The sequence below is a fragment of the Myotis myotis genome, unplaced genomic scaffold (assembly GCF_014108235.1).
Source record: "Myotis myotis isolate mMyoMyo1 unplaced genomic scaffold, mMyoMyo1.p scaffold_m19_p_4, whole genome shotgun sequence".
Classification (NCBI taxonomy): domain Eukaryota; kingdom Metazoa; phylum Chordata; class Mammalia; order Chiroptera; family Vespertilionidae; genus Myotis; species Myotis myotis.
The window spans coordinates 24,146,733-24,173,129 of record NW_023416346.1 but is presented as its reverse complement, the minus strand read 5'-3'; the positions used below and the strand labels follow the sequence as shown (position 1 = coordinate 24,173,129).

The window sequence follows — 26,397 nt, the reverse complement described above, 5'->3', positions numbered from 1 at the left end:
TGATAAAAATTTACATCCATTCACAATAAAATTTATTAGCTAATATAGGTGGTTATTTTTCCAACCTAATAAAACATATCCATACAAAATAATTTGAAAGCATCATAACTCAGCAGTAAAATACTATAAGTATTCCATTTAAAATTAGGAAGAAAAAAGAATGTCCACTTTAACCACTTTGATTCAACATTGCACTAACAGGTTTTAACCAGTGCAGTTAGGTGAAGCAATGGAAACGTCAGCATAAGGACCAGAAAGAAAGAAATAAGACTGTCATTATTTTCAGATGATATGAGTGACTACATACAGCTTTAAAATCTTATTATTAGAATTCTATTAAGAGAATTTAGCAAGGTTGTCAAATTCAGGTTTCTAAAGTACAGGTAGTATTATTCTATTTCCCAGGTTACATGATGGACCCATGGGGATTCATTTTATTTTTTTCATTATAATTAATTTTAGTCTTCATTAATATCATATATATATATATATATATATATATATATATATATTTCACCATAAACATTAAATAATAATCACTTCCCCCCACCTCCTTTCCCTCTGGCTATGACCATACTGTTGTCCCTGTTACCTCAATAAATTCAATAAAAATAAAATAAATAATATAAATAAATAAAAACTAAACAATCAGAGAGTATGGAGGCAGAAAGATCACTGCTGTGCTTTCCTGATAGTTTAGATTGGAAAGAGGAGGGCTTCAAACAGGGAAATAATGGTGAGGATAACCAGCTTAGAGTTGTTAGAGGGAGCCCACTATACAATCCAGAACTAAAAGGAGTCTAAAAAGAGGATAGAACTATCCCTCACCACTCTGTCAATGAGGTCTCCCCAATATGAGCAACCTTTGGGCCAGAGCCCCTTTCCTGACAGCCTGACTTTGTACCTCCTAACAGTAGAGAGTGGAGCTGCTCTCTTTATTCTCCCCACCCCACCATGGTGGTCTCTTAGCTCCCTGCCTTGCTTCCTCTGGCAACTCTGTGCCTACAAGCACACCCATCTTAGCCCTGGCCTTTGAATGACATAGCCAGATGAATCAGGTTAGTATTTGTTTGCTGGGTCTGACTGATCCAACCTCTCTTCTTGGAATAACAGTTGAAAACAACCACCTCATTATAAGATAAGAACAAATCTTACTCATTTAACTAATCTTCATCAAGGGCATAATAATCTGCCAAACTGCTGTGTATGGCTGATTCTGTCTGGGGTTTTTGATGAAGGGAATAGTGTTAGGTTTTTTTTGTTTTTTTTTTTTCTGTCTCAAAAGAACAATGATTCTACTACACCTAAGCCCCAAGAAGGGCTGACAGCTGTCAGAATACTGATACAAATGTAGACTTGAGGTTTGTGCCTTTGGTTCATTCAGGACCAATGACTAGGCTCCTAGTCGTACAATACTTTAACTTTCTCTCCTTTTCTGTACAATGTCCTCTCCCCTGCCCCCACCTATGAATTAAAAGAGGGGACAAGCTCTGGGGTATATCAAACCCTGCTATGAAGAACCATAGTACTCTTCATGAATCCCTCATTGGGCCTCTAAGGTGGGAGCAAGAGAAAGCAAGCACTGAATTCCACCAAAAGTTCAAGCAAAGTAGCTCCAATTCGACCTGTTAGAAATATTGGACTTGGCATAAGATTTCAGAGAGTATAAGATTTACTGTTAGAAGACTACAAAGCAAAACAAACAAACCAAAAATATGTGAAAACTGCTATGTTAGAAGACAACTCTGGTCATGAAAATGACAACTTACTCCTAGATTAATTAAGTCAAAAAAGCCTGGAACAATAACCTGAAGTACTGGCAGCAACTGAGAGGCAGACTTGAGTGTAAGGAGGGCCGAGATGGCCTCAGCTTGAAACACAGCTTTACTATGATCAATAGACAATGTACTAAGGACACACGTGCAGGAGATCATGGAAGTGGGGAAAAGCTACCAAACAACTACCTCAATCAGGATATGCTAGCACCTACAAGTGAGAGAAATGGAGAAATGAAAGAAGAGAGAGGAAGCAACAAAAGAAAAGAGGAAACAGGGACGAAAGATGATAACAGGCAGATAAGAGAGTGGGAAACTCTGAGCAGCATTGACAATAAACAACACTAGGAATTTCATCAGAAGACCTAAAAGATAGCCAACTCAGGGAAGGCAGACTACCATGTAGAAACTTGGCACTTCAAGGGCCCAGCTAAGGTGCCCTCTCAGGGAGCTGTGATACAAGGAAGAGGAAGAGTGGTTTGTTTGTTTTCCCTTTTAAAGGCATGAACACCTGCAAACAATAGGTTCATCCACTAGCCAATAAAGGTGAAAAACTTCATGATAATCCCCACTTTTTTGAAAAAAAAAATCTCAGACACAAATCCTCAATGTAGGGATGTGATCACTCGTATGGCAAAAGGGAAATGTGCATTGCTAACTTTATACATGACCTACATTCCTTGGCCCAAGTGGAAGAAATGGATATACTGCCGTCCATCCTCTGCTCTTTTCCCACAATACCACAAGCCAAGAAAAATAGTTGCTATGGCTTAGCTAGTATCTTTATAAGACACATTGAAAAGATCAAGCAAGAGGAGCATTCTATTTTTATGACATGTAATTATATCAAATATCATAATCAATTTTATTTAATGTATGTTATATTAGTATCAGTGGTGTCTAAACCATTAATTTACATTTATCATCCTTACTTAAAAGGACCACTTCAGGATTACTCTTCTTAAGAAGCTAAGAGGTTTTTTCCAAGTCTGTTCCTCTCGTTCAGACTCCATGCCCTTTTTTCTTTCATAACAAGAAGTGGGTGACATCCATCTCCTTTAGTCCTGCTATGGTAACAGATGATTAAAATAATTTTTATTTTTGAGATTGAAATTATTTTGTACAATCAATATTTAATTTTCCTCTTAAACTCTCTTGTAGGTATACTCCTAAGCTCTGTTCATGCTAATCTTATACCAGCTTTCGTGTGTCTTTCAAGTAACTTGGTGCCAGTTTTGGTAAAGGAACAATTTTTTGTAAGGCCGTGCTCTGAGTTTGACCAATCCTCAAACATGAATCATGCACCTTCAAACTGATCAATTTATCAACGTTGAGGAAATTTTGCTGCTAAACCATAAATGCAGTGGGCTCAGAGAACCAACTCTAACCTCTACTGAGAAGCTGGCATTAGAACCAAAGGACATATTCTCCTCAAAGTTATTCTGACAAGAAGCCAATAGTCCACTATGCCTCCAGAGATGAGTGGTTTACTTAGAAATCAATAAATGTACTTTTTAATCAACCTTTAAGCCAAAAGCTATTGAATAGTCTGTTGTAAATATCTAACAACAGGTGCGATTTATTTTACTGATATTCCAACTACAGCATTTGTTTTGAAATCATTCTATTATTTGTGGTTTTTAATCCAACACAATATCATATTTTTAAGTGAGAAACAAGTTTAAAATTTTTGAAAAAATATTCAGTGGAAGTTGGGTGTTACTTTGCCTTTCAAGAGAACTAAATAGAATTTGAGGAAATATAAGATCTTCAGAATAAATATACAATAATTTTGCAATATGCCGAAACCGGTTTGGCTCAGTGGATAGAGCATCGGCCTGCGGACTGAAAGGTCCCAGGTTCGATTCCGGTCAAGGGCATGTACCTGGGTTTCAGGCATATCCCCAGTAGGAGATGTGCAGGAGGCAGCTGATCGATGTTTCTCTCTCATCGATGTTTCTAACTCTCTATCTCTTTCCCTTCCTCTCTGTAAAAAATCAATAAAATATATTTTTAAAAAATAATAATAATTTTTCAATAAAAAGAAATACATTCAGACCCCAATATACTCACTTTGAAACTGTAGTAAATGAAAATAAATTCAGATTTAAAAATCGGTTTAATATCTCAGTAGACCACCAGATGCACCTCCTAAAACAACTCTGGGACACTATTACAGAACAATTTCAGAAGATGAGAAGAAAACAGTACTCAAAAAAAAATAAGTTAATTGGATAGACAATGATAAACCATTAGAATTTAAAGTAGCATTTACAACTGGATTGTTCTGAGGAAAGAGAAAGGCTTTTGAGAGAAATGCAAAGCAGAGCCTAAAGCAATGGTAGGTTTCCAACCCAGCCCTGGCTCACTTGGTAGAGACCCAGGCATCGAACAAGGGCTTTGCTATTCTCAGTTTTTGTAGTCTCTTGGAGGACTTCCTGGGAAGATGCAGCCAAGGCATTCTATAGGACTGTGATTTCTTAAGAAATTGGGCTATCCTGAACTTGGATACTCTTGAACTCTTGATTCAAGAGTTTAGGCTTGGAAGAGACTCACAGATCTCTGAGGGGAGAGAGGTTGAAAGGATTGGGGTGGGAGAGACTGGAAGAGATTAACCAAAGAACATATATGCATATATACATTAGCCCATGGACACAGACAATAATGTGGTATAGGCCTGTGGTAGGGTGGGAGCTGGGTGAAGAGGGGCAAAGCAGGGAAGTAACAGGAGACATCTGTATTACTGTCAACAATAAAAAAGAAAGAGTTTAGGCTTGTGCTCTTTTCTTCCATATTCACAACACGGAACCAAACAAGGGAAGAGGAGAACCTACAAAGGCTATTCGCCTTTGCTTAGGGCTAATGCCTTATGAGAAGGCTGACTTGCAGCCACAGCATGCTGTAACTACATCTGTACAAGGTTCACACTTTAATGAATAGGTGGCTCCTTTTGTGAACTCTCCCACAAATTAAAGTCATTAAAATTGTGTTGATATATTCACCAAAACGAGTTTATTTAAAATAGAACTTAAAGCAATTCTGATAGACATCATCCAAATGTATAATGTCCTTGACTGTCCCTTTGAAAAATATGTTTAATACAAAACCACATGCTCATGTCCATATTATGCAACTATTTGTTTCTTTCTTAACAGCTGTCCCAATAGTAATTAGAACAGGTCAAGACTGTTAGAGAATTTGGGTCAGTGTGGAAAATTGGACTGGGAGAATGGCCCCATGGGAAGGTTTTAATCTCTTTATCTCCCTCTTTTTGTCTCTTTCACTTTCTACTATCTGCCTCACTAATCTCATTCCTCCTTCAAGGTCTAGCATCAGGATTTCCTCATCTATGAAGCTCTCATAACTTTTCTCAAATTTGCATAGCATTTATTTTTTCTTCTTTTTTAAAAAAAAATAAAATATGTTTTATTGATTTTTACAGAGAGGAAGGGAGAGGGATAGAGAGTTAAAAACATCAATGAGAAAGAAACATCAATCAGCTTCCTCCTGAACACCCCCTACTGGGGATGTGCCCGCAACCAAGGTACATGCCCTTGACAGGAATTGAACCTGGGACCCTTCAGTTCACAGGCTAAAGCTTTATCAACTGAGCCAAACCAGTCAGGGCTAATTTTTTTTTCTTTATTGATTAATGTATTATGTATGTGTCCTTATCACCCCATTGCCCCCCCTCCCATAGCATTTATAATCCTTGTCATAATAGAGCATCTTATAGTTCCTATTGTTGTTTATATATGTGCATCTTCTCCTCCTTGCTGTTTTATAACATGACAATTATCAAATATCAAAGAGCTCACTGAGGCCCAACACATACTAATGCCATAGTACAGTCAGGGAAAATAAAAATATGCTTACAGATAGAAGTTCTAATTTTAAAGTCCCTGAGTCATCATACACTAAGAATGTGACCCTGGAGGAGACATCTAACTTGTCTGCACCTTAATTTCCTCATCTGCCAAGTGGGAGTGATGATATCTAATGACGAAGGAGGAGGAAGAAGAAGAGAGACAGGAAGAGAAAAATGAGTCCTTGTCACCACAGCATTGTGGAGGAACAAATTTGGAGTCAGATGGACCTGAACTCTATCATTTACCTTCTGAGTCACCAAATACAAGTTATTTAGACACTCAGAACCTATTTCCTCATCTGTGAAATTGAAATAAAAGCACCTACCCTGCTGGCTAGTCTTGTTAGTTAAGGAATGAAAGGACCTAACTGAAGGCCTGGCACATAACAATGCCTCCAACAAATGATAGGTATTATTATTACACTTGTGACCACTGTTACGAGCCATACTTGATCCCTGACCTCAAGGGGTTCCAAGATCAGCAAAGGAAATGAGACACATAGAGAAGCATCTTTCTCCCAATGTGCAGCAGCACATGCTGAGTGCCACATGGGCAATACAGATGGGAGGGCCCTGGATAATGGAAAGGAAGGGGGAGTTCACAGGAAGATGCAGTGATGTGGGAAGGGCCCATCATTATGAGAAAGAGTTCATCAATGTGAGAAGGCTCCATACTGAGTAAGGAACAGTTCCCTCAAAATTCTTAACCCAGCATTAAGTGTTCACTCCTTGTCAGGTACTTTCCCACAATAACATCCAAACTTGGAGTTTAAACAATGTCCTAGAGGCAATGGGAAATCAGAGATTACATTCTTTAAAAAAAAAAAAAATCTTTATTGTTGAAAATATTACATATGTCCTCTTTTTTCTCCCATTGACCCCTTATAGTCCTCCCTTACCCCAGGCTTCTACTACCCTATTGTCTTTGTCCATGGGTTATGCATAGAAGTATACAAGTTCTTTGGTTGATCTCTTCCCACTCATCCCTACCTTCCCTCTGAGATTCGAAATTCTGTTCCATCATTCTATGTCTCTGGATCTATTTTGTTCATCAGTTTATTTTGTTCATTAGATTCCACATATGAATGAGATCATGTGATAGAGATTATTTTCAATCAGAGGAGTGACATGATAAGAGCTGCACTTTAGGAAAATTGATCTGAAAGTGCTGTGCAGAATACATTTAAGAGGCCAATTACTTCAGAATATACAAACGGTGGAAACAACCCAAATGTCTGTCAATAGATGAAATAATAAAAAACTATGGTATATCATACAATTGAATAGTAATGGGCCATAAAAAAATGAAGTACTGACATATGCTACCACATGGACAAACTTTGAAAGCATAATGAACCTTGAAAACAAGCTAAGCAAAATAAGCCAGTCACAAATGTTTACATATTCTGCAATTCCATTTATATGAAAAGAGTTTGGGGCTTGTTTTTGAAGTGACTAAAATGTTCTTAAGTAGACTGCAAGAAACTTGCATAGTGTGTGAATTGTATCTCAATAGAGCTGTTTTAAATAAAGGGTAGTCAGGAGCCACTACAGCACTCTGGGTGTAAAGTGCTACAGGCCTGAGACTGGGAATCAAGGACAGACAGGAGTCATGTGGGAGAGGAAGAAGTGATAAAACATTCTCAGACCCAGAGGAAGATGACTCACTGTGTCCTCAAGAACCTGGAGCAGAGATGAAAGTGTGGTAGAGTGGTAAAGACAATGGACTTTATCATACGCAGCCTGGGTTTAGATCTGCTGCAGAAACTTAATTGCTCTTTGACCCTGATGAAGTCATAAACCTCTTTGAGCCTCAATTGTCAAAATTGCGCAAAATGCAGAAAATGATAGTATCTGCCTTATAAAGTTGTTGGTAGAAATCAATGATGAAAATGTATTAATGTCAGGTAAATTGCCTGGTACATAGAATGTCCTCAATAAATATTAACCATCATAATCATTATTCAGAAATACTTTTGACTGAATAGAGAGAACAATGGGGATATTAAGTTCAGAGGAGCAGTTTGGAGGGCCTGGTATTTAGGGAGTCCAAGGCTGGAGTTTCTTCTCGTTACCACTAAGAGACATATTAGTCATTAGATATGACTTCACTGCTCAAAATACCTCTTAAGCTGTGTTTCCAAAAAGAACAGTGAAACTTAATAGCCAGTCTATCAGTAAGAAATACCCTCCAAAAAAATGTGGCCTTTGGCACACACACAGGTAACCAGAAACACTGGGCAACATTGGAGTGCTCTAACCTAACTTGGGCTTAGCCATTTCCTGCCTGCCTGACAAAAGGAAAATACACACTCCAAAGCAGTCAGAAGCACACCAACTCACACTCCTTGATATAGAACCAGGATTGTGTAAGTCAGAAGTCAGCAAACTATGGTTCATAAACCAATTCCAGCCTGCCACCTGTTTTATAAATTAAGTTTTATTGGAATACAGACATGACAATGTGTTTCTGTACAGTCCATGTCTTCTTTCATATTACAATGGAAAGTTCAGTAATTGCAACAGAGACCATATGAATTGCATAGCCTCAAATATTTACTATCTGGCCCTTGGCCCTTTACAGATAAAGTTTGCCCAACCCTTCTTTAAATTATATTGGGCCCACTACTGTGTCCTGTGTGATTTTCTATTTCCTTCAACATTCTTCCATTTGAAATTCTATTCTTCTTTACTATATTTTACCAAGGCCATTATTAATATTAACACTAGAGGCCTGGTGCATGAAATTCATGCATGGGGTCCCCTCAGCCAAGCCTGTACCCTCTCCAATCCAGGACTCCTTGGGGATTGGGCCTAAACTGGCATTCGGAAATCCCTCTCACAATCCTGGACCACTGGCTCCTAATCACTCACCTGCCTACCTGCCTGGTCACTCCTAACTGCCCCCCCTGCTGGCCTGGTCATCTCTTACTGCCCCCCCACCGGCCTGTTCGCCCCCAACTGCCCACCTCTGCCGGCCTGGTTGCCCCTAACTGCCCCCCCCCGCCAGCCTGGTCACCCCCAACTTACCCCCCTGCTGGTCTGGTTGCCCCCAGCTGCCCCCCCTGCTGGTCTGATTGCCAACTGCCCCCCCTGCTGGCTTGGTTGCCCCTCACACCCCCCCTCCCGCTGGCCTAGTCACCCCACACAGCCTGTTGTTCAGTCATTTGGTCACCCCTCACTAACCCCCCTGCCAGCCTGGTTGCCCCACGCAGCCTGCTTGTTCAGTCGTTTGGTCATCCCTCACTAACCCTCCTGCCGGCCTGGTTGTAGGCAGCCATCTTGTGAGGGCATGAGGGTCAATTTGCATATTACCTCTTTATTATATAGGATTTTTTTCAGTAGGATTCTTTATCTGATCAACTCTCACCAGTCTTAAACAAGTCTCAAGTACAAGAGGTGCTGGACTCAGGGCTGCTGGGCACTTTAAAATATAAAACTTATTGATGATTCATTCATTCTTTAACCTGCAACTGCACTGATATGGCATCCATATATTCATTCTTTAACCTGAAACTGCACTGATATGGCATCCATATATCCACATCCATTGTGAGCAGTAGAGACAGGGCGATGGGGGAAACATGCACTGGGCTGGGAGCTGGAAAGCATCCTTTCTAATCCCAACCTTTCCAATAACTTGCTGAGTGACTCAAGGGAACTTGCTTTCCATTTCTGGGCCACAGGATCCTCCTCTGAACCTGAGACCCTCTGTGTTCTCTCCCAGTCCCATGACTCAGGCTCCAAAATTCATACAATATAAACTACCATAACCCACTTTCATTATATGTATCAAATATTAAGGCTCCAATAAAGTAGAGCATATACAGTAGATAGCACAGTGTGGGGCATATAACAAGCCCTCAATAAACAGGTGCAGTTACTATCACAATTAATAAGTATTAACTTTTAATTTATTAAACACTTAAATTACATCATCATCTTTTTAGAATATGGTATAACATTATTTTACATTACAATTCTTTAGAATACATTGCAGGCTGGCATGACTAAGAAAAAATGACATAAGTATCCAAACTTAAAAGATAGAATATGATTATTTCCATTACAAAAGAGCTTTTTTTTTACAAAATAATTCATCACAGGCTCTTGCAAAATGTTAACTCAAGTAAATATGAGTTGTTGTATGACTATGTGATTTTCATTCAGTTCTTCAAGATCATTTCTATTGTGTAAAAAAATATGCATACTTGGTATACATCGAGGGGGAAGCACTGTTGATTTCTCTGGACACTAGCAAGATTCCAGAAGTAATGTGAGTGACCAGTATTGTATAAGTCAAAAGTCAGCAAACTATGCGCATGCTAGTCATGTACGTTTATAAACTGGAACTGAAGCAAACTTGGACCTCTAATGCAAGATTTGTGACCCAGTAGCCATCCTAAGAGGAACCCCTCCTGCGTGCATGACAGCACCTTCCAACTTATGGAGCACGTTCCATACACAGAGGTGTCCTTAAGCTGCCTGGTAACTCCACAGAGGCACTCAAGATTGATTACCCTCACTTGTTAGATGACTCCACAGAATCACAGAGCAGTTTGGTGACTTACCCAGGCCATCCAGCTTGTCAGCCACAGAGGTGGTGGTCAAGGTCCAGTGCTACTTATCTCTATATCTTCAACATGAATTTGTTCAATACCAATGCCATAAACTTCTAAAGGAAAAGTCAGGCTTCACTTTTAGAAGCCATAGTTTTGTAATCCCCTGTTTACTATGGTCTTATGGCCCTTGTACAGTGGGACCTTGACTTACGAGTTTAATTCGTTCTGAGACCGAGCTTGTTAAGGAGCTTGTTAAGGAGCTCGCTAACTCAAATTACTCTATCAACTCACTGCAAAAAATTGGCAGAGACACAGCTGGTATCTCAAAAAACTTGTTAGTTGGGACACTGGTAAGTCAAGGCCCCACTGTACTTACAAACATTTAGGGCCAGGTGGAGAACCAGCTGTCACAGATGGAATGGGAGCACAGGATAATTGATTTGGGCCTCCAAGATATTTGTCCTCATTATTGTTTCTGGTAGCTGAATTGAATATTTTAATGATTTATTTTATTGGGTTCAGATTCAGAGAATATGTGAGCAGAGATGGCAACTTCTAAGATCTAGTTAGGACTCCAAATTAAATGATAACATGTGAAAGCTTCTACATAGAGTTAAAACGGAGTTTTTACATTCTTTATAAACAGATTTTAAACTCTTCATTGCCAAGTGTGAAAGAGTCAGGATTTGCTGATGCAAGCATAGCCCTGAAGGACAAGGAGACCAAGAAGACTAAGAAGAGGCTGGGGGAGAAAAGCAAGAATCTCCAAGCAACCACTCTGTGAAATCACTACTGCACCTACTGAACAGATGAGGAACTCAAGCCTCAAGATATCTCCAAAAACATCAGAAGCTTGTAAATTATCATCTGTGCAGAGACCATGTTATTTTCCATTGTTATTCTACTTTTAATATGTATTAGAACCTGAAGGTATGAAAGTGATTTAAACACAGACCTGCCCTTAAGGAGTACACAGTAGAGTGAGGAGGGGTGTGTGGACAAGTAAACTGGCAAATAGAACAAAGTATGATAAACAGAGGCATATGCTAAAACTATTATATTTGGCACCTGGCCCCTTAGTAATGCTTGTAGATGCTATTTTATCACATCTAAAAGTATGGGTTTTTGGGGAAAAGTATATTTTAATTTTTCCCTCAAAGTTGGGTTTCCTTCAAACAAAAGCAACTGGTTGTCATGAATACATTACATACAAGAAATCTCAAAAATCCAAGGCAACAAAATAAACTAGTCCCTGCAGATGGAAACTAATCAGAAAGGCTAGGGTCATCGATAAAATATGCTGATCATAAAATATTTATCTTTCACTGCTGAGAAGAGAAGAATCCAGTTATGAAATCTGGCCTCTCAGGCCATCTGCCAGGGCTAAGTCTGAATCTCCAGTGAATCTTCAGAAGGAGAGTTTAAAATAAATATTTATACCACAGGAGATGTAGACCAAGATGAGTAAACTCTATTTGGAGAGTTATCTCAGAGGGACTAATAGGATTTTCTCGTGTATCCTCTGGGAGGGGGCAAATGAATTTGAGGGACAGTTCAGGGGGTTAACCAGGTGGTTTCCATGGCACCCGAGGTGTTGGGGAGGAATGCACCAGGCAAATTGTGACGAAACAATTGGGCTGCTGGGCCCAAGGTTATTGGGAGGGCCAGAGGAGGGGGTGAAGGGGAGCTAGGTATGGGGGCAGGGTGGTCACATGGGCCCTAGGGAGTGAGGCCAAAGCCTCCAGGGAGCCAAATGTCATGTGAAGTGTCTAAGCAAGGAGAGAACTCTTTCCTGGACCAGAGGCTTTACCTAGCCAGAACGCTTAGAAGTAATGAAGGCATCTGCAGGGCCAGGACCTGGCTGAAGTGTCTGCAGCTGGCCTGAGGGTCAGCGGTCAGGGACAGTGCTCCCTATGGAAAAGTTGGGGCCAAGGTTTGGAGGTGAGCATTGGGAGACCAATTTATGGCTTTTATGCAAATTAAGTCTCCGTTTCTTCTGGGACAGACTAGGGCAAGTGCCCTGTCACCTTTAGGGGACCAGCCAAGGGTACTGTCCCTTTAGACTGCCAGAGTCCTCAGCACCGGTCCAGGGCTCTAGGAGAGGCCTTGGTCATGGTGAATGAAGATCCCAACCTGGAGGAGCGGAATGGCATTCCTGAGCAGGAGTTTGAGCTCCAGGCACACCCGAGCATGTCTGCCCATCTCAGCCTCTCTGTGTACCCCAGAAGTTCAGCCCACCCTAGTACCTTGGCCCAACCCAGTGGTTTGGCCCACTCAAGTAGCTCAGCCCACTCCAGTAGCTTAGGCCCCTAGGACCTCAGTATGATCAAGGTGAGCAAGTACAGATGGGCAGTGGTCTTGTTGTTTAGTTGCTACTCAATGTGCAATGTCTTTCAGTGGATCCAGTATGGCTCCATCAGTAACGTCTTCATGAACTTTTACCAGGTCAGTACCTTTGCCATTGACTGACTGTCCATGTGCTACATGCTAACCTACATCTTTCTACTACTGCTGGTGGCCTGGGTGCTGGAAAAAATTGGCCTGCACACCATTTCCTTCACCAGATCCGCTCTTAACTGCTTGGGGGCCTGGGTGAAAGTTGAGCAGCCTGAAGCCACATCTCTCCCCAGTCACTGCACTGGGCCAGGTCATCTGCTCTGTGGCTCAGATCTTCATCCTGGGCATGCCATCCTGCATCACTTCAGTCTAGTTTGGGGCCAATGAGGTTTCAAAGGCCTGCTCCATAGCTGTCTGAGGCAATCAGCTTGGAATTGCAATTGGTTTCTTGGTACCTCCCACTTTGGTACCCAATATTGAAGACCAGGACAACTTTACCTATCACATCAGCATCATGTTCTGTATAATAGGAGGTGTTTCCACTCTTTGTTTTCATCCTTGTCATCATCATATTCAAGGAGAAGCCTAAATATCCCCCCAGCAGGGCCCAATTCCTGAACTATGCTTTGAAATCCTCTGATGCTTCATACTTAAGTTCCATGTCCAGCTCTTCAAAAACTTCAACTTCGTGATGCTTATTATCTCCTGTGGTCTGAATGCTGGAGCTTTTTATGTCTTGTCCATTCTGCTGAATTGCATGTTGATATTGCACTACCCGGTAGAAGAATTGAATGCTGGGAGAATTGGCCTGACCATCATCATTGCAGGAATGCTTGGGGCTGTAATCTCAGGCATCTGGCTGGATATGTCCAAAACCTATAAGGATACAATCCTAGTGGTCTATAGCATGACTCTGTTGGGCATGGTGGTGTACACAATGACCTTGAACCTGGGACACCTGTGAGTAGTGTTCATAACTACTGGCACAATGGGCTTCTTTGTGACTGGTTACCTCCCACTGGGATTTGAGTTTGCTGTGGAGCTAACGTACCCAGAATCAGAAGACATGTCATCTGGCCTCCTCAATGTATCTGCCCAGGTATTCAGGATCATCTTCACCATCTCCAAGGGCCAGATTATCGAACACTATGGAACCATGCCTGGGAACAACTTTCTGTGTGTTTTCCTCACCCTTGGAGCAGCCCTCACTGCATTCATCAAGGCAGATCTCAAAAGGCAGAAAGCAAACAAGGAAACTCCTGATAATAAACTCCAGGAGGAAGAGGGGGAGGATGAGGAGGAGGAAATCAATATCAGCAAAGCACCCATCACTGTGTCTGAAGAGCACCTCTAAGAGAAAAAGATGGTTGCAACTCAGGGAACAAGGAAAACCCCCTTCCCATATCTTCAGTCAACACAACTCTCATTGCCAGCACAAAGATCTTCACAGGATCACAAAGGTGTTCTGTTCTTAAAAAAGTCATACAAATTCATGATAGGAAAAAATAAGAATATGCATGTAAGAAAATAGAATTACCTAAAAAGTCCTAACTGTACTACCTACATATAACCATGGTTAATATCTTTTAGTATGTATTTTCAGATCTCATTCTATACATATAAACATGGATCTTTCAGCCTAAAGTGATATAGAATGTTTTTTAAATATCTTATTACAAAAATAAGTGAGTTTTATAAAAAATAAGAATATTAGGTAATTAATGCAAAGAATAAATTGTTTAATATGGTGTTCTCTAGTTTTTATTATCTTGACAGCAATTAAAAACAGGTTCTGGTGGTATTTGTCCCTGTTCAGGGAGATGGGACCAGGTCATTAGTGTTTATTAACAACCATCCCAGCAACAAAAAGTTTATCAGCTGTCAATACATGTCACATGTGTCCCATACCAAGAAAAATATTATTTACTTCAATACTAAGAAAAGGGGTAAAAACCATAAGATACAGGCCAGGGGACCTAATGTGCTTTTGGGTGATGAGGAGGATTTTTAAAAAAAAGAATACATGGGAAGGAGGAAAAGAAGACAAAACTGTTCCTTAGATGTAATTCTCTTTGAGAGAACTAAAGCTTTCTCAGTTATTAAGAGCGTAGGTTTTGGAATCAGGTAGACATGAGTTGGCATTTGAGCTCAGCCACCCATTAGTGGTGTGGCCATGGATCAATGACTTCCTTCTGACTACCCATTTACTCACATGTGGTGAAGTAGGAATGGACAAAGACAATAACTTTCTCATGGGGCTATTGAGAGGCTCAAAGGAAACAATGCGTATTAAGTGTTTATAATAGTGCCTGGCACTCAGAGAACTATAATGGTAATTATTCTTGTGGCTGCCATGCAACTCAACCCAAGGAACCCCCATGTATATAAACTAAAAATAATTTAGAGATAAGGGTGCCCAAGCCCTTCACATCTCAAAGGAGAACACTAAAACCCAATGAAGGGAAGATACTTTCCAATGACATACATCTATTTTAAATTATTTCAGTAACATTTATTGAGCATTTGGGCAAAAACACTATTCTAGGAGTATGGTGGGGTCATAGGTAAAAAACATATGTCTTATTGGTGAAGATGCTTACAATCTGTGCAAATTACTTAATCCCCTTGTGCCTCAGTTTATGCATCTAGAAGTTGAGGCAATCGTACCTACTCTATACTGAGAGAATACATGTAAATTGCTTAGAACACTGCTTGAAACATAGTAAGCTAGATACACATACATCACACACACACACACACACACGCACGCACGCACACACATGAACATATTTATATATTTTGTATTTATATTTGGAGTATAGTTATACATATATTTTCATTTTATTTATTTTTAATTATGCATGTATTTGGAAGACTAGATAGAATGAGGCGAAAGTCATCTTCCTATTTGCTTTATTTTTCACTCCTGACAAGCAAAGTTGTGGAGATATGGAATACTCCACAGCAGTGTTCCAGTGTCCAGTAATTGTCTGTGTGGGTGTTCAGAAACAATTTCAGTGGTTGTGGTGGTGGCCTCCTCCCACTAAACTGCAGCCCTAGCTGTGGTTCCTGACAGCCAGTGTTGCAGCAGTAACCTCCTTATTCCCCATCTCCCTGAATGTGAAAACAGAAGTGGCTACATTTGGTGTGCCATTTCAGTGCTGGTGTTGTGGGTGTCATTCCTGGAGACCCAGACTACAGGCCCCACTTCCACTCATCCCAACAATTTTGTAAGTACCTAATTAAACAGAACTAAAATACCTGCCTGCTTCAAACAGCAAGAGTAGCTTTTGATAACTACAGATGAATGTTGACTGCTACAAATGAGTAATTTCTCAAAAGATGGGAGGGAGAGAGAGAGAGAGAGAGAGAGAGAGAGAGAAAACACACCCCAACTAGTGGGAACAGCCAGAACAAAGGTGCAGAGCAGAGGTGTGCAGGATGTAGTCAGGTGACCACAAGAAGGGGCTTCCTGCCAGAACAGACAATCACAGCTAGTGTGACAAAGGTTTGCTCTGGAGACTGATGCTCCAAAATTAACCCCATGACCATATTATTAGACACCAGAGAGAACTGGGAACAATTTTACCATCCCAGAGAGGCAATGCTAGGGGATTCTCAGCACCATTACAACCCTCAAGAGTGCTCTATTTTAAAAAGCCTATTTCATAGAAACAGAGAATAGAATGGTGGTTGCCAGAGGCTAAGAAGAAAGGAAATTGGGATGATGTGGGTCAAAAGGTACAAAGTTTGAGGTATAAAGAAGGATAAATTCTAAGGATCTAACATACAGCAGGTGACTATCTACACTAATAAAAGATAAACATGCAAATCGACCATACCTTCGCTAGACCTTAAACCACACCCACCAGCCAATCAGAGCGACTATATGCAAATTAACCCAACCAAGATGGCGGCCGGCAGCCACGGAGCTGGAGCAAGCAGGAGGTTTGGTTGCCCCAATGATGGAGGAAGCCAAGCTTCCCTCCTGCCCACCCTGGCCGGCTCTGAGCTCCTCTCAAGGCTACAAAGTTTCAATTATAGAAGGTAAATAAATCCCAGAATAAAAAAGAAAAGAAAAAAAGGAGAGGCTGGGAGCTTCCGTCACCGGGGGGGGGGGGGGGGAGGGGGGGGCTTGGGCAGCCTGAAAACTGCCCTCAGTCCCTCAGCCAGACTGGCCAGGCACCTCAGTGGGGACCCCCCACCCTAAAGGGGGTGTGGTCAGCCTGAAAACAGCCATCAGCCCCTCACCCAGGTTGGCCAGGCACCCCAGTGGGAACCCCCAGCCTGAAGGGGGTGTGACCAGCCTGCAAACACCCATCAGCCCCTCACTCAGGCTGGCCAGGCACCCCAGCAGGACCCCCACCCTGATCCGGGACACACTTCAGCGCAAACCAACCAGCCCCCACCCATGCACCAGGCCTCTATCCTATATAATAAAAGGGTAATATGCAAACTGACCCTAACAGCAGAACGACTGGGAATGGCTGGTCACTATGACACACACTGACTACCAGGGGCAGACGCTCAATGCAGGAGCTGCCCCCTGGTGGTCAGTGCGCTCCCACAGGGGGAGCTCTGCTCAGCCACAAGCCAGTACAGCAGTGGTGGTTGGAGCCTCTCCCGCCTCCTCAGCAGTGCTAAGGATGTGGGACTGCAGCTTAGGCCTGCTCCCCGCTGGCAAGTGGACATCCCCCGAGGGCTGCCGGGCTGCCAGAGGGATTTCTGATTGCCAGCTTATGCCCAATCCCCCGGGGAGCAGGCCTAAGCCAGCAGGTGGTCATCCCCCAAGTGGTCCCAGACTGAGAGAGGGCACAGGCCGGGCAGAGGGAACCGCCCCCCACCCCCAGTGCACAAATTTTTGTGCACCGGGCCTCTAGTAGTTAATAATATGATATTGTATACCTGAAAGTTGATAAGAGTAGATCTTTAGCATTCTCACTACACAAAAATGTTACCTATGTTAACTATGTGAGGTGATGATGGTGTTAATTATCTTGATCTTGATAATCATTCTATATTGTATATGTATATCAAATCTTACATTGCACATTATAGATATACAATTATGTCAATTATTCCTCAATAAAATTTTTTAAAGTTCTCTTTTAGTATTAGGGAAAGAAATTTGGAGATATATAGTTATGATGTCATACTCCAAATATGGAAGATGTTTCTAGCAGGCAGGATACGGATAAAACTGAGGCTGCCTAACAATGAACAAGTTTATTGCTTCTAAACAGAAATTTTTGATTAAAGTATATCAATATTAACTCTATTTTATAGGATTCCAGTATTTCTGCCAAGACAGTTCTGTCTCAGTGCCACAGAAAATATTCCCATGAAACTGTTTCAGTTTATGAATGCTATCTATTTCCAGGAAAAGAAAAAAAAAAGAAAAAAAAAAAACACGAGCTGCCATAAATGGAAAAAATTTACATAAGAGAAACAAAACAGAGCACCCAAAAATGAACAGTACATTTAAAATAAAATGCTTCAGTACTGCCAAAAATGAGCATACCAAATAACTGATACACCTACTGAATTCTAAATTCCTTAGACATGAAGCATTTTTCAATCTCTAGTTTATACCTGACATATTAAAATTTAATCATTAAATTTCTGATGAACAATCCTTCCCCACCTTCTTTTACAGATAATAATACATATCAGCTGTAATGTTTTATTCTATGAGTGTTTAGTAGTAAAAATTACTGTAAATTCTAAGACCAATAAAAACTGGGGTCATATTTGTTTGATAGTAAAAAGAAAACCAATCTCTATCATGTTTTAGGGAGACAGAAAATATGCAAGATTTAGCATTAAATAGACATGGAATTGAGTTCTGGTTCCAGTGCCTCTTAGGTGCATAATCTCAGGCACATGTTTTAGTCTCTTTGAGCCTTGATTTCATCATCTGTAAAATGGGGATTATGGTACATCTACTTCACAGGGCTATTATGAGACTAAATAAAATAATATTCGTAAAAATCTTAGGATAGTGTACAATGTATAGTAAGCTCATAATTAGCATAAATCACTGAGTTATATGCCTTTTTATATAATAACAGCTTTGAGATATAATGCACATACCATAACATTCATCCATTTAAAATATGCAATTTGATTTTTTGTAGTAATTCTCAGAACTGTGCAAGTATCATCTCAGTCTAATTTTAAAATATTCTTGTCACACCCATTAGCAGTCATTATACTGCCTTTTTAATGCCCATAAAAGATTGATAAGACCTTGGGCCCTGGAGTCATTGACAACTGAGTTCAAGTCCAAGCATTGGTATTTGCTAGCTGTGTGATCCTCAGAAAGTTGCTCTCAGTCTTACTGTGCCTCAGTTTCTTCACTATAAGTGAGAGCTAATAATAGTGCAAATCCTATAGGCCAGCTGTGAAGATCTGCTGAGAAATGCATATATAGCACCTGCCAGTGGCTGGCCCATAGTGGGCACCAGATAAATGGCAGTCATCATCGTCACAATTCTCCTTTTCATACATTCTGCTTATTTTCCTCTTCTCCTACTTCACCCTTTCATTATCATTCCATAAAATGCATCTCCAGGGCCTACAATAGTGCCTTACACATAGCATGCATAATACATATAACATGAGCTAATTACACTAAGTCCTCCCATATCATCATTGATAGATTCTTGGAAACTGCCAACTTTAAGGAAAATAACATATAATGAAACCAACTGTACCATATGCTAATTGATCTGAGTTAAGTTCCTACAGCATATTTCTAGTCACCAGAAAACATCGGCAAACTTCTAAATAAAAGCCCAAAACTCTTCTAACATTAAACACTGAAATAAATGTGAGCTACACAAACATTTTTTTTAATCTTTTTTTTCCCCTTTACATTTTTTTAAATGAAAACCAGTCAGATCTTTATTTTCAAACCTGATTATTTTAGTTCCAGGTATAAGGGTGCCATAGCCTCTCAAGGTTGCTCAAGGAACAAAGCAAGATCCACACAATAAAACTTTTTAAAGTTTTCTTTTAGTATTAGGGAAAGAAATTTGGAGATATATAGTTATGATGTCATACTCTGGAAAGAACTCCCTTCCATCATAGAGCCATTCACACAGACCCACACTCACTCAGACTGTGACAATGTAGACATGCTACTTCATCTATTATCCACATCTTTGGGATGTGTAGGAAGACACTGAAGGACCCAGAGAAAGCCTACATGGAGAGGATGTACGAACCCAACAGCTAGTGAATCCAGCTGGGAACGATGTTTTTAATAAATGTTATATCGAAATGATTTTATTCAAGGAACTGTTGCACTTAATTATGTAGCAGTTGTGTGTACATATGCATAGATGCATGCACACACATGTGTGTATATATCTTTTAATTTAGAACACATTCTATTGCAGAAAAAAAATTAAAGTGGCTTCTTGAGTAGTAATAAATCATTGTGAAAGCAAAGGGAAATGTTCACATCTAATGCCAACTAGAGGCAAGTTTATCCAAGGGCTGTGTCTATGGACATTGCTCCAAATTATCATAATCACTGTCTGATTTCAGCCACAAAGACCTTATGTAATTCAGTCACATTCTAGAACTCCAGTCCAAGCCATTACCTTTCTCCTCACCAGCTCTTCTCCCAGCCTATAGATTCTCCAATAGCTCTTAGAAAGTTCTTACCAAAGGCTCACAAAGCTAGTGGGTTGTGAAGCCCTGATTAAAAGCCAGGCCACCTGATTCCAAGGCCTATGCTCTATGGGCTGCATTATGCTGCTGCCTTATTAACACATTGTATGCAGGAAATGTATTTATATGTTTTACATTGACTGGTAGTAGAGTGCAGGACACGTATTAATACGTTTTTTATAGACAAGCAGTAGAATGCGGGTAATGTATAAATTCGTTTATTTTTATACTTTTTTATTGCTCTAAAGGGATGCTAACATGCAGACATACGAATTCCAAAGGACAAAATTTGGGTCTCTAACACATACAATGGTGAATTATGTATGTACTTCCAGGTATAACGGTAATCAATCTATTCAACTGCAAAAATGGCCCGCGCCACCTGTTAGCGCGCAATAAAAACTACCCGCAAACAATGTATTAAAATCTTTTCTTTCTCAGGAATCAAGAAAAAAGTATACTTGCCTCCTCATGCATTCTGCAATGGTGGCAGTTACACAGAATTAGGAAAACTCTAGTAAAAAAATATAACATCTCAAGCCCAGCCAAACGTGTCTCAGTGGTTGAGTGTTGACACATGAACCAAGAGGTCCCCATTTTGATTCCTGGTCAGGGCACATGCCCGGGTTGCAGCTTGATCCCCAGTAGAGGGCGTGCAGGAGGCAGCCAATGATGTTTCTCTCTCAACATTGATGTTTCTATATCTCTATCCCTCTCCCTTACTCTCTCTAAAATCAATAAAAATATATCATATCCTATATAATAAAAGGCTAGCATGCAAATTGAATGACGGTGGAATGACTGGTTGCTATGACACACACTGACCACCAGGGGCAGACGCTTAATTCTGGAGCTGCCCCCTGGTGGTCAGTGCACTCCCACAGTGGGAGCACTGCTCAGCCAGAAGCCTGAGCTTGGCTCACAGCTGGTGAGCAAAGCAACTGTGGTGGGAGCCTCTCCCACCTCTGAGGCAGCTCTAAGGATGTCCAACTGATGGCTTAGGCCCACTCCCCACGGGCTCCTGGACTGTGAGAGGGCACAGGTCAGGCTGAGGGATCTCTAGTATTTTAAGATATGAGGTCATATATATAACCTCTCCATAACAGATGTTGCTAATTCAAACCAGCCTGGGGTTGACTGTATTTGGCTTATTATTTGAAATACATAGTTAAATTATAATGATTCACCTCTTTACTCTTGAGTAAGAGTCCATTCACAATTCCTTATACTTGGTAAGAATCCCTTTTATGTGCTTCATAAGTGGCAGCATGATAGAACAGAAAAAAATACTGGAGTGGGAGTCAGATGGCAGGGCTGCTATCTGCTTGCCTTGGCCAAGTGCCTTTGCTGCTCTGATTCTCCAATCCTCTTCCTGGGAAATGAGGGATACTGTACCAGGGATGACTAAGGGCCTTTCAGGGCCTAATATTCTCAGATTCTCTGATGTCTCTAGGCAAAGCAAAACTGAATTCAGATTCTCTTAACACCCACTTAATTTAAATAATTAATGTCTTTATAGCCTCGAATGGCAAGTCCAAGTGACTTAATCATGATCTGCTCACAGAAAAGCACAGAACTTTGGTCTCCACCTGAGGCTGTAGGGCCCACATAACTGGAAACTGGCTTACTAAAGGCAATGGGAGAAAATACATGGACACCAAAAGGATGCCCTTTGTATAGAATAATTTACCGTAGAGAGTCTGTATTGTTTTACCTTGAAGTAAAAACAAAACAAAACACACACACACACACACACACACACACACACACACACACACACAAAACTAATCAAACAAAAAAAAAGAGAGAGAGAGAGAGAACTGGATCTGTTATCTAAAACACAATTATCCATAATCTAGATGTACAGTGGTATTTTATTAACATTCCAAGGCAGAACAGAAAAAAGTAAAATAAAATCTGGATGTACCAATAGAGAATCAGGGGCAATTGTTCACACTACCAAAGGCCATGGGCTTGGCTCTGACACTGAAATGCTAGGAATGTGTGCTTCACCCAGTTCTGTTCAACCACTGGACATTTATTGGGTAAGACTAAATGCCACTTCCTGGGTCAGGGGACAGGGTTATCAAACTCAGTACAATCAGTCCCTGCCCATGAAGATCTAATTGTTTCATGGGTGAGAGAGACACTTAAACAAGAAGCTTTCCTGGAGGTGCTTACCCAAACTCTCTGATCTTCTACTGTTTTCTCACATGTTAAGTGGGCAAAATGAAACTTGCCTCACACCACTGATATGAGAGTTCAGTAAGGCAATTGTTGGAGAAACTGAACACAATAAAAACCATAACAATAGTGCCCATGATGTTTTATCAATCTTATGTAAAGCATAACCTATATAATCTACTTATTTTTATGTTATTTCTTCTCTGTCCACTAGAATGCCCTACAGGACAACAGGGATCTTTGTTTTGTTCTTAATATATATCACCAATACCTAGAACAGTGTTTTACTTAAAGTAAATGTTCAATACATTAGAAAGGAGGGAAGGAAGGTTGTTTTTAAAACTTTTGCTATTTTTAGCAAATTCCATAAAATTCTGCAAATTGACTATCTAGCATCCATTCTCTTGTTATCCTTACTAACAAAATGCGCATTTTATTCAGTGTGGTCATGTGTCCAGCTCAAAGACAGCTTTCCCAGCCTCCTTTATAACTGGTATGTAAATGACAGTTGTTTGGTGGGGCTTCCAAATTGGAAAGCCAGCAGGTATCTTAGATGAGGAAGTGACCTTAAGGCTCTGGCTGGGTGGCTCAGTTAGTTGGAATGTCATCCCATACATGAAAAGGTTGTGGGTTTGATTCCTGGTCAGGATACATTCTAGAAGCAACTCCTCTCTCTCTCTCTCTCTCTCTCTCTCTCTCTCTCTCTCTCTCTCTCTTTCTCTCCCTCCCTCCCTCCCTCCCTCTCTTCCCCATTTTTCCCTCCCTCCCTCTCTCTGTCAAATCAATAAACATATCCTTGGGTAAAGATTTTTGTTTTAAATGTGACAAGAGTATTTTAAAATTGGGCTGTGGTGATACTTGCCCAATTCTGTGAATTACTACAAAAAATCAAATTGCATATGTTAAATGGATTAATGTTATGGTATGTGTATTATATCTCAAAGCTATTATTATAAAATTCAGAGTACTGCTTGGAATATCAGAAAGTTAGAAGACGCCTGTGTCCTGATAACATTATAACTGCACAGAAACTTCATTTATTTTATATGATCTTTTCTCCTTTATTTCCTTTTGATTCAAATTGGCCTCACCCAGCACCCTGACTCACCTGCCACCTTCTCCTTTGTGTGTCCACTCCCTTGACCATTAAGCCCTCAGGACAATGAGGCCCTGGTCAGCATCAAAAATCTTAGAAACAAAACATCAGGTCTGTTGACCACAGAGACAGATTTTCAATCAAACTAAAGATAACATCTAGGCATCAGTTGTGTTTCAGTTCCAGGCACAGAAAAAGGGAAAACAAATGAAATGATGCCATGACTGACCTTAGGACTAGATGCACTGATCAGCTACTACCTAAACTAGCATTGACAAATCAGTAGAGACCATGACCCTGACTATGATCCTAAATCCTTTAGTCACCATGACTAATGATTTTTTCCACTATACAGCCCATTCCCTGGAAGCCATTGGGGAGCTAGGTCTCTGAGTATTACCTCACCTATTACTTCAGGCCTGGGCCACCATCTAAAAATAAACCCTTACTTTCTTTGCTGCAAACACCTGTTTATGTCTTATTGGGCTTTGATGCATGCAGGCAAATGGACCCGTTTAGCCAAGTGACAACATTATAGAAACACTACATCTAGCCTGGAATGACTACCTCCAGACTTCTTTCATATGACAGAAATACATGTAAGCTATTGTTTTAAGAAGTTTATGTTATTGGAGGTGAATGGCTTTCCTGATACATATAAGTTCTCAGTTCAAATATTTTTTGTTTATTTCAGAGCATTTTTGAACATTTTTAAGTTATATCTTTGTGGTTTTGTTGTTATTGTTTGTCTTCCCCATTAGAATTTCAGCTCTATGGCTACAGAAACCGTGTCTGTTTAGCATACCATCTCCTAGTGTGTGCCTGACAAATATTGGAGCTTAATAAAAAATGTTATATAAATGATTAAAGTAGCTTAAGTATGGTATGATATATAGTGAATACACCACATCATTCCTGTTTAAAAAAAATAAGTGGCCTTTTAATTCAACGAGCAAAAATGCACTGATTTCCAGGATCACTTCTGTTAATACAGTTCAACAAAAGTTTATTGGGCATCAACTAGGTGTTAGCCCCTATGCTGGGGACTAAAGATAATTGTTCCCAAATGTTTATATCATAGCAGTTCATACAAAACCTCACAATATCGATAGCAAATTAACAAAACTCCTAGACTCTTATAATTTTCATTTAAAAGTACAGGTTCCAAAATAGTGGGATGCTCATTTTATGGGATTAAGATTAATATCTTTAATATAGTTTTCTCATTTCTGGTATTTTTCCTTCTAGATCAAGAGAAAACAGAAATTAATATTTCTCATTTGTCCCAAAAGACCAGCTTATTTTTGGTAATTAATATATGAGAGACTATAATAATTCTATTGTAGATTTTTCTATTCTAAGTAGTTGAATTATTCCCATGAATACTGTTTTGGCACTTTCTTTAATCTCAAAACAGAATATGAATATTAATATAAAAATGGCAAATGTCCTTTCTCACTATAAACCTAAAAGCTGATTTTAAAGGTCTTTCAGTAGAAGCAGCCCAAAGTAATACAGAAAGTTGTTCTGGAGGTTGAATCTTGTTGCTTCTAGTTAGTAAAGAAAGAGGGGGAGCAGAAAAAAAGTTCCATTTTGCAGTTTGTCTAGATAACCAGGAAGAGAGAAAATCACACCAGGGGTAGTGTTAATGAGGACAGGAAAGGCCAAATTGAAGAGTATACAGCAGGAGGGAGAATGGTACAAAGTGACCATGTTCCCATCTCTGCCATGGCAACCACCTGATTACTGATGGCTAGACTTCCCTGGGGACTGCTAATAAGAAAGCAAGCAGACCATTTTGCTTCCCAAGATGAGATATGCTACCAAATTGGGCATTAAAAATATAAGCCACAGTATTAGATGAGGAATAGCTAAGCTAGGACTAATAAAGGGAAGCATATAACACTAAGAATTGCTACCATTAACTTAGAACTTAAGATGTGCCTGACACTGTGCTAAGAACCTGCTAGGAGTAAGCACTTATAACATTAAAAGGGGAGGGGGTGCTAGAGATCATTTAGCCCATTGGTTCTCACTTAGGGTGGGTTTGGAGCCCTGGAGACATTTGGCAATGTCTGAAGGCATTTTTTGGTTGTTACACCTTGGGTGGGGTAGGAAGGATGCTACTTGCATCTAGTGGGTAGAGGCCAAGGATGCCACTTAACATCCTCCAATGTACAGCACTGTACCACACAGCACCATCCAGTCCAAAATGTCAATTGTTGAGAAGTTCACATTAAGTTCTACACCTCATGGTACAGAGGAGATCAAGGTCCAAAAAGAGTGTCATGTCCAAGGTCACTCACCTATCTATTGTCTATATATCTTTCTATACATCCTCTATTAGCCAAAACTTAAATTTTCATTTGAATAAAAGGTCCTGCTACCTTAAAAAGTGTGAAAACCACTGTTCCATTCCCCAGGTATTATCAGAAACTAAAGCAAGTGCTTCCTCCCTTTCCAAAGAAGTCTATTACTATTCAGAAAGGCATATAACCGTCTGAGTTAATTCCTCCTATTATCATTTTTAGATGAGAAACACAGCCATAAGCAGAGGGGAGACAACCACCTCCCACCCTCACCTTCCCACATACATTACATCCCACAGATGTCTGAGGTGGTATCTCTCTGCTGCTCAGGACCCAGAAAATGAGTTTCCTGCCCCACCCTTCCTCACAATTACTACCCACTCATTTGCTCAATGAAGCATCCCCTCGCCTGCTCCCTCATGCATCTGATTATCTTCATATCATCTTGGTACAAGGCGCTAAGCTGGGGCTGAGAATAGGGGATCAAGGGAATCTAGAGGAAAATAAGGTACAGTCTATCCAGGTCCTCTATGGGCCCTCCAGTCTTGTATGGAATGGGGAGGACATAAACAATTTTCCACCAGGT

General features: G+C 40.4%; 1 protein-coding gene and 1 pseudogene across 3 annotated transcripts in view; one reads left to right on the top strand and one right to left on the bottom strand.

Annotated features, from left to right (window-relative positions):
• FGF13 (fibroblast growth factor 13) overlaps positions 1-26,397 on the bottom strand; it is a 652,755-nt gene that overhangs the window by 513,649 nt on the left and 112,709 nt on the right. The window lies entirely within an intron of this gene.
• On the top strand, positions 12,318-13,896 carry LOC118653744 (annotated as a pseudogene).